This window comes from Zalophus californianus, chromosome 9 (assembly GCF_009762305.2).
Source record: "Zalophus californianus isolate mZalCal1 chromosome 9, mZalCal1.pri.v2, whole genome shotgun sequence".
Classification (NCBI taxonomy): Eukaryota; Metazoa; Chordata; class Mammalia; order Carnivora; family Otariidae; genus Zalophus; species Zalophus californianus.
This window is the reverse complement of record NC_045603.1, coordinates 71,865,234-71,879,365: the sequence shown is the minus strand read 5'-3', so window position 1 is coordinate 71,879,365 and position 14,132 is coordinate 71,865,234. Positions and strand designations below refer to the sequence as shown.

The 14,132-nt window shown below is 34.6% G+C and overlaps 1 protein-coding gene across 3 annotated transcripts in view; it reads left to right on the top strand.

Annotated features, from left to right (window-relative positions):
• CNTN1 (contactin 1) overlaps nucleotides 1-14,132 on the top strand; it is a 381,883-nt gene that overhangs the window by 88,152 nt on the left and 279,599 nt on the right. For all 3 annotated transcript variants that reach the window (XM_027593329.2, XM_027593330.2, XM_027593332.2), the window contains one exon: nucleotides 587-634. The gene's annotated coding sequence lies outside the window, so the exon portion shown is untranslated. The remainder of the gene's footprint in view (nucleotides 1-586; nucleotides 635-14,132) is intronic.

Below are 14,132 nucleotides of genomic sequence, written 5' to 3'. Positions count from 1 at the left end.
GCTAGGTTGAATTTAATCCACTTGATTTTACCCCAATACTTGGCTTCCTCTATGAAATGTTTAGATCTACCTGTTTTTTCCCTTAAATTTGTATGTGTATGACTATTAGTGTGCCGTCTACCAATATGTATACATATATATGGTATATACACGCACACGCATACATGTTATATGTATGATGGATATGGTGTATATACAGGCTTCTCTAAAATAAATTCCAGTCTAGTGTTCAGTATCATAAAATGGGACCAGTCCAGCAGTTCTTACCCTGTTTTATTTAAAATGTTAATTTTTAGTTCAGTTCAGTAATGGTGAATAAGAGGATATTTGGGCTATGAACCATCAATAGGCTTTGCAAACAATAAAAACAGTCAAATCTCTTTAAGTTAACAGTGTTTACTGATTTTATAATGTATTTTAAAAATATGCTAAAACTTTACTGCAGTGGTCAAAGCAACAAACAAAAACTTGTAGAGGGTTAAAATGCAACTAATTTTTTGTAAAAAATGTTAAAAAGCATAGTTAAAGTAAAAACATCTTTATCTTCAAGCTAATTGACTGTAATTTCATAATTATTGATTTGTAGGTATCCAACTTGGATCATTTCTGAAGCTGAATTCAGAACAATCTTAAGGTAAGCTGTTTACTTGGAGTGTGTGTGTGTGTGTGTGTGTGTGTGTGTGCATGCGTGTTTTAAAGAATAAAAATAATGATATTGATAATGATATTGGTTCCATTTTAACTTTCTGTATTATTTTTCAATTTTAAAAAAATACCAAAAAAAAAAAAAAGAGAGAGGTAAACCATAAGAGACTTTCAACTGTAGAGAACAAACTGAGGGTTGTGGGAGGGGAGTTGGGAGGAGGATGGGCTAAATGGGTGATGGGTATTAAGGAGGGCACTTCTGAAGAGCCCTGGATGTTATATGTAAGTGATGAATCACTAGTTCTACTCCTGAAACCAATATTACACTATATGTTAACTAGCTAGAATTTAAATAAAAAATTTAAAAAATATCAAAACATACGATAAACTGCTTGATGACTACTTAGTAATGTCTTCTAAGTGTCCTGTCTGCTAATACCTATATGAGTAAATCACTGTGCAAATATACAAAACAATTAGAGAAAAATTAATACCAAATAGTGTAGTGCTCAATGTTTCTGAGTTAATAGATGCTGGGATGAGGGGCGCCTGGTTGGCTCAGTCGTTAAGCGTCTGCCTTCAGCTCAGGTCATGATCCCAGGGTCCTGGGGTTGAGCCCGAATCGGGCTCCCTGCTCAGCGGGAAGCCTTCTTCTCCCTCTCCCACTCCCCCTGCTTGTGTTCCCTCTCTCGCTGTGTTTCTCTGTCAAATAAATAAATAAAATCTTTTAAAAAATAGATGTTGGGATGAGTTATCAAATGTGAGCTGAGTAGTGGGGACATGTCTTGGAATTAATAATAATAACAACAGCGGCAATAATACTATTTACTTAGCATTATAGTGTAGACACTCTACTAAACACTTTATGAAATGCTTTATGTCATACAATTTTGGATTGATAGGACAATGAGAAGGGGATTTTTTGCAGTATGAAGACCACTTAACAAAATTGTGAAAGATGACCTAGATATGTGCTCGAGTGACAAGTTGGAATGAAGAGCATTTGCGGAAAAGGTAATAAAAATTGTACAGCCAGAGCAGATGGAGGTTATGGACCTATTTTGGTGGATAATACTAAGTGATTGTTCCAGTTTCATCTCTATTGTCCTCGAGCTAAAAACTACTTAACTGGATTTTTACTGTTTTAGTTGAGTACAATAATCCACAATCTGGTCAGAGTAATGAGTTAAAAAAAACAATTAGCAGTAAAGTGCTAAAATTAGGAGGGATCATTGAAAATTATGTAGTCCTTTCAAGGCAGGAAATGACAGCCTAATCCTGATAGAGGCAGTAGAAATAGAGAGGCATACCATTACCAGAAGACATGAAAGCAAACAAATACGACAGGTCTTCATGATAGATTAGATTAAAAAAAAAAGAGAGAGGTAAACCATAAAAAAAAAGAGAGAGGTAAACCATAAGAGACTCTCAACTGTAGAGAACAAACTGAGGGTTGCGGGAGGGGAGTTGGGAGGAGAGCCCTGGATGTTAGCCCTGGATGAGAGCCCTGAATAAAGGGAAAGGAAGAGCAGAGATGGTTTCAAGTTTATTCTTACAGCAAAAAAGAAAATTGCAGAACTGATGAAAAGGAAATGTTGTTGGAGAACAGAGTGAGTTTGGTTTCACTTTTTTGTACCTGAAATATCAACGAGGCCCCACATTCATACATTCATATACCCTATAGGACATAAAAAGTTACCTGAAGAAAAGCGGTGAAGATTGGGTTCTAATTTCATCCACTTTAGAGTGGGTGATAACTACAGAAGGATTCGTATAAAAATAGAAGCACATGGGGCTGATATTTTTTCTTTTTTAATTTTCTTTTTAATTTTTTTAAGTTTTAATTTTAATTCTAGTATAGTTTTATATAGCATTATATTAGTTTCAGGTGGACAATATAGTGATTCAACAATTCTATACACTACTCAGTACTAACCATGATAAATGTACTCTTAATCCCTATCACCCGATTCCCACCCCTGGTAACCATTGGTTTGTTCTCTATAGTTAAGAGTTGGTTTCTATGTTTTTTTTCCTCTCTTTCTCTTTTTTTCCATTGCTTGTTTGATTTGTTTCTTAAATTCTGCATATAAGTGAAATAATGTGGCATTTGTCTTTCTCTGACTGACTTATTTTGCTTAGCATTGACTCCGTAGTTCTATTCACATCCTTGCAAATGGCAAGACTCTGTTCTTTTTTATGGCTGAATAATATTCCATTATATATATACTACCTCTTCTTTATCCATTCATCTATTGATGGACACTTGGTCTGCTTCCATAATTTGGGTATTATAAATAATGTTGCAATAAACATAGGGGTGCATGTATCCCTTTGAAATCATGTTTTTGTGCTTTTAGGGTAAAAAGCCAGGAGTGCTATTACTGGATCATAGGGTACTTCTATTTTTAACTTCTTCAGGGACCTCTATATTGTTTTCAACAGAGGTTGCTCCAGTTTGTATTTCTACCAACTGTGAACAAGGATTCCTTTTTCTCCACATTCTTTCCAACACTTGTTATTTCTTGTGTTTTTGATTTTAGTCATTCTGACAGGTGTGAAGTGATATTTTATTGTAGTTTTGATTTGTATTTCCCTGATGATGGATGATGTTGAACATCTTTTCATGTGTCTGTTGGCCATCTATATGTCTTCTTTGGAAATATGTCTGTTCATCTCTTCTGCCCAGTTTTATTTGTATTATTTGTTTTTTTTTTTTTGGTGTTGAGTTGTATAAGTTCTTTATGTATTTTGCATACTAACACTTTGTCAGATATGTCATTTACAAATATCTTCTCCCATTCCATAAGTTGCCTTTTAGTTTTTTTGATTGTTTCCTTTGTTGTGCAGAAGCTGTTTATTTTGGTGTGGTTCCAATAGTTTACTTTTGCTTTTATTTCCCGTGTCTCAGAAGACATCTAGAAAGGATTTGCTATAGCTGATGTCAGAGAAATTACTGCCTGTGCTCTCTTCTAGGATTGTTATGGGTTCAGGTTTCATATTTAGGTCTTTAAACCATTTTGAACTTATTTTTGTGTATGGTGTAAGAAAGTAGTCCAATTTCATTCTTTTGCATGCAGCCGTCCAGTTTTCCCAACACTACAGTTGGGAAAGCTGAAGAGACTGTCTTTCTCCCATTGTGTATTTTTTCCCTTTTTATCAAAAATTAATTGGCCATATAATTATGGGTTTATTTCTAGGTTTTCTCTTCTGTTCCATTGATCCATGTGTCTGTTTTTGTGCCAATACCATACTGTTTTGCTTACTACAGCTTTGTAATATAACTTAAAGGCTGGAATTGTGATGCCTCCAGTTTTGTTTTTCTTTTTCAGGATTGCTTTGACTATTCAAGGGTCTTTTGTGGTTCTATACAAATTTTAGGATTGTTTGTTCTAGTTCTGTGAAAAGTGCTTTTGGTATTTTCATAGGGATTGCATTAAATATGCAGCCTAATTGCTTTGGGTAACATAAACATTTTAACAATATATGCTCTTCCAATCCATAAGCATGGAGTGTCTTTCCATTTCTTTGTGCATTTTCAGTTTCTTTCATCAGTGTTTCATAGTTTTCAGAGTACAGGTCTTTCACCTCTTTGGTTAAATTTATTTCTTGGTATTTTATTCTTTTTGGTACAATTGTAAATGAGATTATTTTCTTAATTTCTTTTTCTGCTGCTTCATTATTAGTATATAGAAATGCAACAGATTTCTGTACATTGATTTTGTATCCTGTGACTTTACTGAATTCATTTATCAGTTCTAGTAGTTTTTTTGTCATCTTTAGGGTTTTGTAAATATAGTATTGTGTTATCTGCAAATAGTGAAAGGTTTACTTCTCCCTTACCGATTTGGATGCTTTTTAGGGCTCATATTTTAAACACCATTTTCAGTTGAACATTTAAAAAAAATATATAGTTATGTAAGCCTGAAAAATGTATGTGAGATGATGCAACCTATATAATAGTCTCTCTAAACTCTCAAAACTCTCTAAATTCTCAAAGTTTTTATTTGTTTGGGATTTATTTCTTTGGCAATATAATCTTCATTGTTTTAAAGAAAGTAAATGAAAATTACTTAAAACTCACCTCTAGAAAACATTTATCTTAAATGCTGAAAATATTGATTTTCTTTATTGGATATTAGCTTGTTAACAATGTTTCAGGTAAAATACAATTTAAAATCACTTTTTATTTCAGAATAAAAACTTCATTCATTGTGTACTGAAACATGTGAATTAGATGATAAACAGGAGAGAAAGAAAGGAAGGAAGGTCTACCTAGACTACAAGTTAATTCATTTGGAGAGAAGTCCTACTAAGGCTGGCTTACAATACTATAATATTTTTTACAACACTATAACAGTTTTTTCTTAGAACTGGTTAAAAAAGGACAAGCTGAAATGATACATACTACAGAATTATAAACTTCTTACATTTTACTAAACATTTTCACTCATAGATTAAATTCATCAGATATTTATTCAGTACCTAAATTCAGTGCTAAATTCTGGGCCTACCACAATATTTTTTCCTTTTTTGGTAGGTTTCTGTTTTTGTTTGTTTGTTCGTTTCTTAATTTTATTTTATTATGTTAATCACCATACATTACATCATTAGTTTTTGATGTAGTGTTCCATGATTCATTGTTTGCATAAAACACCCAGTGCTCCATACTGTACGTGCCCTCTTTAATACCCATCACCAGGCTAACCCATCCCCCTACCCCCCTCCCCTCTAGAACCCTCAGTTTGTTTCTCAGAGTCCATAGTCTGTCATGGTTCGTCTCCCCCTCTGATAACCTGCCCTTCATTTTTCCCTTCCTACTATCTTCTTCTTTTTTTTTTTTAAATATAATATATTATTTGTTTCAGAGGTACAGGTCTGTGATTCATCAGTCTTACACAATATAATTTCTCTTTTCAAGAAGCTCACAGTCTAGTTAAAAAGCTGTATAAACAAGTTATTATAGCATGGTATAATTCCTTGTTATAGAAGCACAAGGTGTAGGATTACTTCTTCTGATTCAGTGGGTCAGGACTACTCATAAACATCATTAAGAGAATGTAGATCTTTATAAACCTAAAAGAAGATATACTTTCTAAATTTAGATTTAAGCTTAATCAGTGTTTTTGAAAAATATAAAGTTAATACAAAGACTATAGTAGGCTTTAGATTTCTTAGAATTTGATTCTCAAAAGATGTAATTTTTTTTCTTCATTTTGAGTCTGGAGGAGGGCCTTTCTTTTTTTTGGAGGAGGGTCTTCATATAATGTGCTATCAATCTATTTTTAGCAAGTAGGTGTTCAAAATGTGAAACATATTGCCTCTGATTTACTATTTATTTTTCTTGACATTAGTACCATCAAGAATGTTACTTGTTGGGGTGCCTGGGTAGCTCAGTTGGTTAGGTGTCTTGCCTTCCACTCAGGTCATGATCCCAGGGTCCTGAGATCGAGCCTCCCCACCCCCCACACCCCATGTCAGGCTCCCTGCTCAGTGGGGAGTCTGCTTCTCCCTCTCCCTCTACCCCTACTCCCTGCTCTCTCTCTCTGTCTCTAATAAATACATAAAATCTTTAGGGGAAAAAAAAGAATACTACTTGTTAAATGTATTAAGAAGTTGATTAGAAAAGCTATCACTCATTAACAGTTTTACTTAAGGTAATAAAACCTTTGTTATATAGGCAATGAAATGTATTATTTCAATTTATAAAAATAAATTTGGGAAGGTTTTAAAAAAATAGAGAGACAGTTCATTTTCTGGCAGTTGTTAAATGAAAAACTCTAAAAACACAGCTACAAAATACTTCTTTTTAAATGCTTTTCTGAGATGATAGTAAAAGAAAGACCCTAAAGAGGACAAAAACAAAGCAAAAGCAGCAATCCTGAGAAGTAACCAAGGCCAAAGCTGGGGACAGAAGGTGAAGCCTAGGGCTAGCCCAAGATGGAGTCTAATAGAAGAATCTGTCAGGAAACCAGGGTCCTTAAGGACAACAATCTAAGAGTAAGGACGTACAAGAAATAAACCTACCACTAAGAATGTGGCATCAAAAACATGCCTATCTAGACTTTGACACTGAGTGAAGTGACACAGATTTGCCCTTTGAATTCAGAACTTTTGGACAGCCTTCACTGAGGTTTGGTTGTAGAATTCACCTGATCCAACACACTTCATCCAATAATTTAGAATGGTTCCAGATTCATAGTTGGTGGGAAGGAGCAAAAGAAATAATTTTCTGTATGAATCTAAATTCAATATTTTGAAGATAAATTTTAAGATAAATTAGTTCAAAAATTACAAAGCATATAGAATAAAATGGACTTAAAAGAAGACTGAAAAAATGACAGAAAATATAGTTTTCAAAGGTAGGTTATGCTGGAATGATCAGATTTGGAAAAAAAAAGAAATGTATTTAATATTGTGCTTATTTTCTATTGTTTCCATAGCAAATTACCACACACTTAGTGTCATAAAACAGCAAGATTGATCACCGTACATTTCTATAGGTTAGTAACCTAGTACTAGTACAAGTGTCACCAGATACAAAGTGTAGGCAGGATGCATTTCATTCTGGAGGCTCCAGAGGAGAATTGGATCAGTTTCCTATTCATTTGGCCTGTTGGCAGAACTCAGTTCCTTGTGGTTGTAGGACTGAGCTCCTTGCTTTGTTTCTGGCTCTAAGTTGAGGATTTCTTCCTGCTTCCAGTTGCTACCACATGCCTTTGCATTGGTGCCCCCCTCCCTTTTTTTCAAAGCCAGGAATCACAGGTTGAGACCTTCTCACATCATACCTCTCTGACCCCTTTCAGTTCAAGTTAGCAGTATCATTGGTTGTAGAAAATTCTCAGGAACTCTGTGGGTCTTCCACGGATGTCACAGGATTCACTCCATCAGACAAGCGGCTCACCATCAGATCTTTCCAAGGAAGTTTCTTCACTATTTTTGGCTACTGCTGAGATGGCTGAGGGGATCTATGGTCATTTCCTTAATCTCTTCAAAGAGTCTTTTTTGTTCCTGAATACTCTGATCTTTTGATCTTTCTGAAGAATCTCAGAAAACTAATCTCTTCATTTTAAATAAAAATTAAATTCAAAATAATCTCTTAATTTTAGCATCTTTGTGATACAGATAGGTTAAAAATTTTCAAAATCTTCAAGTCCTGGTTTCTTTTTGTTTAATAACTCCTTCATCAATTTATCTCTCTTTTCTCACATTTTATTCTAAGGAGAAAGAAAAAAATCTGTCTGTACCTTTAACATTTTGCTTGGAAATCTTTTCAGCTGAATATTCAAATTCATTGCTTACAAGCTCTGCTTTCCACATAATTGCATGACACAGTCCTGCTAAGTTTTCTGCCACTGTAAAAAAAATCCCTTTTCCTCTGGTTTCCAATAACATGTTCTCATTGCCTTCTGAGCCCTCTTGGACAGTCTTCAACATCCATCTTTCTGTTAACAGTCTATTCAAAGAAATTTTGACTTTTTTCATGTTTCTCAGAATTTTTCCAGCCTATGCCTGCTGCTTGATAGCAAAATCAATTCTACATTTTTAGATATTTGTTACAGCAACACTTCACTTCTGATACTGAAATCTGTAATAATTTTCTACTGCTGCTAATAAATTGCTACAAACTTAATGGTTTAAAAAAACACAGATTTATTATTTTACAGTTCTATAGATTAGAACTCCAGTATAGTTCTCACTGGGCTAAAACTAAGAGTGGCAGATTATATTCCTTTCTGGACGCTCAATGGGAGTATCAGTTTCCTGCTCATTCAAATTACTGACTGAGTTCAATTTCTTATGGTTATAAGGACTGGGGTTCCCATTTTCTTGCTGACTATAAACTGAAGTTTGTTCTCAGCTCCTAGAGCCTGCTGCATTTCTTTGCTCACGGCCCCATCCTTATCTTTCTAAAGCCGACAACAGTGGGCCAAGTCCTTTTCACATTTCGTCTCTCTGACCCATTCTTCTGCCTTTCTCTTGTGCCTTTAAGAGCTCATGTGATTAGATTGGGCCCATCCAGACAATGCAGGATAATCTCACCATTGCAAGTGAGTTTACCTTGATCAGATATGCTGATCCCATTTGCTGTGTTAAGTAGCATACTCGCAGGTTTGGAAGATTAGGTCATGGGCATCCTGTGGGGGTGGGTGAGGGGGATGGGGGGCATTATTCTAACTACCAAAAGTATATTTAAAGAAAAAAATGTTTGAAAATATGAGGAAGGAACCAAAGAGTGTAAAAATGAGGAGAAGTTTTAGAAAATAATCTAATAGAAATGAAACATTATAATCAAAGCTACAAACTTAAAGAACAGTTTAGTAGAATTGACTCAGCTAAAGACAGAATTTGTGATCCAAAGAAATAGCCATCAAAGAGAGAAACATCACAAGGAGAAAAAAGATAGAAATTACCAGAGAAAATATGCAGCATGGAACAGATGATGAACAGAATGAAGATATAATATGTGTAATTGGTGTTCTAAATGGAGAAAATAGAAATAAGGAAGATAGAGAAATATTTGAAGAAGTAATTGCAGAGAATTTTCTAGAATTGTTGAAAAATACCTAATTGTCATATCCTGGGAGACAAGGAAACTGAAACAGAATAAATTACAATAATCTCAACACATAAAAACAAAACCACAGAATCCCAACAATAAAGAACTGGCAGCAGCTAGGAAAACATGAGACTCTGCTCTGCTAAGGGAAAGGCAATTAGATTAATGGTTGACTTCTAAATAGCTAAAATGGAAGCCAGAAGTTTTTGGGATATGTGATCTATCTGGAGGATTCCCGTTCTCTGTGAACAGCTTCTACCTCATTCTACCCACTTCTCTCTTCCCATTATGTACTATTGTGAAGGTCTTATTTGTATTTCTTCATTCAACTTTTAAATACAATATAATATCTAATATCTAACAAATATGAGCATAAATGTATAACATATTTCTCTATTTATTCAGTAGATAATCATTATCAGTTCACTGTGATGTTCACTATACCCCAGATTTATTCTAGGCATTGGGGATATAAAAAAAAAAAACCTATCCTTCTGTCATAGTATCTATTTATATCAATTTTTCATCAATTAGAAGTTGTAAGTATTGTCATGTCTTTTTTTAAAATATTTTTTTAAAATTTTATTGTTATGTTAATCATCATACATTACATCATTAGTTTTTGATGTAGTGTTCCATGATTCATTGTTTGCGTATAACACCCAGTGCTCCATTCAGTACGTGCCCTCTTTAATACCCATCACCAGGCTAACCCATTCCCCCACCCCCCTCTGCTCTAGAACCCTCAGTTTGTTTCTCAGTGTCCATAGTCTCTCATGGCTCATCTCTCCCTCTCATTTCCCCCCCTTCATTTTTCCCTTCCTGCTATCTTCTTCTTTTTTTAAACATATAATGTATTATTTGTTTCAGAGGTACAGGTCTGTGATTCAACAGTCCCTACACAATTCACAGTGCTCACCATAGCACATTTTATTTGTGAGATGACTTCTCTCATTTGTTTGTCTCTTACAAACCTTTATATCTCTGTAACTTGTAGCTTATATGATTTTTTCAACAATTCCATGGACTCTCCTAAATGCTACAATTTATATAGGACTTGGCAGCTATCATCAATCAAAAATAATTTGTTTAGCACCAAAATTGTGCTCAGTATTCAGTTTGGCACTTTCCAAACACTGGGAAAAGCATTACAGCCCTAGTGTATCTTTCAGTGTCATTAAAGCCTACTTATTATAGTAAGTCTTGGCAGACTCTCCTTGTTATTTCTGTTACACAACTGAATTATTTTGGATGTTTAATAAGTTAAGTTCCTCATCAATTATATTAGAATGAATTATAGAATACATATTAAAAGCTATTGCTTTATTTTTCAAGCATGACTAATGTAAGAAAATCTCATGACTTTTTATTCCATTTCATCAGAACAAGAATTCCTTATTCAATAAAAGGGAATCCAAGACAGCACAGGGGATTTAGTGCCTGAGATTCAGTGAAGAATAAAATAAAATGACTAACTTTTCATAATGAAAACATAAGCTTTATTTTCTTTCAGAGTTGCACAATGATATTTATCTGGAGTTAAAGAAAACATTTTACTAATTATTAGCAAATAATTTACTGGGTCTTACTAGATATATAGTTTTATCTGGAAAATACATAATTTTCTTGTGACATCTCTTTTGTAGAGCACAGAATATTAGTGTCAAACAGAATTGGTGTGAATCCTAGCTTTGCAATACTAGCTATGACTCCTCAGACAAGGTATAAATCTTCTGTGAGCCTTTATCTCACCATAAAAAAATAAAAACAACTGTAATTCAAATGCAGTCGTATCTCTTTTATTTTTTTAAATAACTTCGAATTAGCATGCCTATATTAGCAGGATGACCAATGTTTCCATCTTGAAGTCTTCTCTGTGCCCAGTTTCATTGCCCAAGATTCCCAGAAGACTACTCCATCGGATATGGGCTGCCCTGCTTCCAAATTCCAAGCAGACAGAAAGAAGTCCATCTGTTGCTTTTTGTCATTACACATGGAGTTACTATGGAAAACTGGTTCCCCAGCACATTCCAACTGATGATTTTGCACTGCTACTGGGATGTCCTGACTAAAATAAATCCCTGCACACTCATGGGCTTCATGATTCCATCTGTCATCTAGAAGAAGCTCAGCCATTGTTCCTGCAATGTCCACTGTCATACCATGGACAGGACAGGAGAAAGATTGCCAGCCTCAGCCTTTCCTCAGGAATCTCTAAACCATGGTTCTGAGCTTGGGTTATGGCCATGCTCTCCCTTGCCTCATGGTGATCCCTTTGAGGCTCCTGCTATCCTTTCCTGACAGCAACCTCAATCAAGAACAGAAATCCTTCAAAGTGGTTCCAATAAGTCATAAAAGGATCATTCTCTGACCCCAAATAACCTCTTGGAAAATCTACTCAGTGACCTTCTTTTAGAGGAGTGAGCCATAATTTAGCAGGTCATAAAATGTGCTATTGTTACCTTTCTCCAGGGAAGTAAGTACCTACTAGGTTGCTAAGACAAAGAAAATAACTCTTTAAAAAGAAGTTCTTTCAAGTTGATTTTTTAAATTCACTAGAGAAGCTTCTCCTCTTCCTTTTAGGTTCTGCTTCATCAGATACATCATGAGAATTAATGAGGTGACATACATGAGGCACCTATCAGTGCCCACCACCTAGTAGACACTTAATACATTTTAATTTCCTCCTTTGTCCTGTATTCTTAATTTTTAGTCTAAACCTTTATTGTTCTTTTCTTTTTCATATATATCTCCCAAGTGAGATTATAAGACATAAGGGAAGAGAGTTCTGTCTTGTGCATCTTTCAAACCTCCACAGATTATTCAGCATAATGCCCTGTAGATAAATACCAGTTGCTATGTAATTACTGATTTAGTGATTACTTTAAGATTGATTTTTTCCATATGTAGATAACATAATCTGTTTTTAAAATTTCCTGGTATGATTTTCTGCTATCATACTAATGTTATTATTCTGAGCAGAAGCTTGGCAAAGAGAGGAGATAAAATTCTAATCCATATATTTGCATTTTGATTACTGAATCACCTATCAGTCAATAACACTCAAATTGCTTAGAAATTTTCATGAACACTTGAAATGATGTGTTTCCTTCTCAGAAATGGTGAGGCAAGAATACATTTGTATGTATTGCAGTGAAAAGACCCTAAAGAAACTTAAATTTGAATTTTAGATCTCCGCTGACACCTGTAAGAGTATGGTCAAGCCATTTAATGCTACCTATATGGCAAAACAGTAACGATGGAAAGATTTTTATAACAATTAGAGAAAATATGTCTTTAATAGGGTGCTTTAACTTAAAGAATTCACTTCCTTTGAAAAAAATGGAGAACAAGAGAAATAACTCATAATCTCACAACTCAGAAATAAGCCTTATTAACATCTTTAGATATTTTGAAGTCATATGTACAAAATTTTAACACCCTATTTTTTTCACCTCATCATACATTGTGCTGAATTTTGAAACTTTCTCTGTCACAAATTCTTCAAAAACATTATTTTAATGTTATACTTTATATAATTTGGCCATTTCTCATGGTTACATAAGTTATTTTTCTAATGTTTCGTTTAAAAATAATATTTATTTCAACATCTTTTTAATATTCCCGTATTTGTGTATGTTTTCCCAGAATATAAGCTATGAAAATTTGTAAGATTCTTACTTTTTATATTTACACCCTTGATATTTTCTACTTTAACATTTCTGGATCCATCTAAAGGATGGACTTGTACCTCTACAGACCCATGAATTGTATACAGCTATTATTTTATAGAAGTTCACACTGGAGTGCTTTCCAGGGCTATTGTCAATAGCACATACGTTATCTATTGCGTGAGTCTAGTGGCTGCATGCCCCCCCCACTCCCACCCAGTACTCAATTTAATTGGTCTCTCTGCTTTAATCTCCCTTTATCACAGTGTTATAATAAATCCATAGATTTCCTAAGATCAAACCATCCTTTTACCCAAAAGAGTATTAGTTTAAGTCATTTTGGAGCTTGATTTGCTAAGGTTTTATTTATTAGCACCTATGACTACATCTATATTTTTTCCTTTTTGTCCTTTGTTAGATTTGGTGTCAGAGCTATAGTTTTAGGTTTATACAGTGGAAATGGTAGCTTAATCAGCTCCTACATAGTGCAATGCAAACCTGGGAAAATTAAAGTTAAATGTAACAAGAAACTGTCATAATATAATGCGATAATATAATAGTAGCTAATATTTTAGATGACAGAGTCAGCATTCAAACTCATTACAACAATTATAACACTGAGTTCAAACCAACAAGGTAAAATGTTTCAGAAATGAATACAAAATTTCCTCTTTTACACTTGAAAATATAATTCTATAAATTGGGGTGGTAAGGATCAGACTGGACACCAGCTGTACATTTGGGAAGTGTTACATGCACTACCACAGTGCATCAGCTGCTAATGAAGCTAGCCTCACATTGTGTTCATAGAACAGAAAAGGAGTGGCATTTTTCTCACCATGTTTCTGAGGTTCTTTCATAGCTGGAAATATAGTACATGAAAAGACTGTACAATATGTATGATTTCTGCTGTTGAGGCCCACATTTGGTTGGTCTTTGGCACTTGACATATCCAGCCAATGCCCTTTGCTGCCTCTAAGGGTGACACAGATGAACTGCTAGAGCCAGTGAGTCTCCCTGACAGCTTTTATTTTTAACAATTTTTTTTATTATGTTATGTTAATCACCATACATTACATCATTAGTTTTTGATGTTGTGTTCCATGATTCATTGTTTGCGTAGAACACCCAGTGCTCCATGCAGAACGTGCCCTCTTTAATACCCATCACCAGGCTAACCCATCCCCCCACCCCCTCCCCTCTAGAACCCTCAGTTTGTTTCTCAGAGTCCATAGTCTCTCATGGTTCATCTCCCC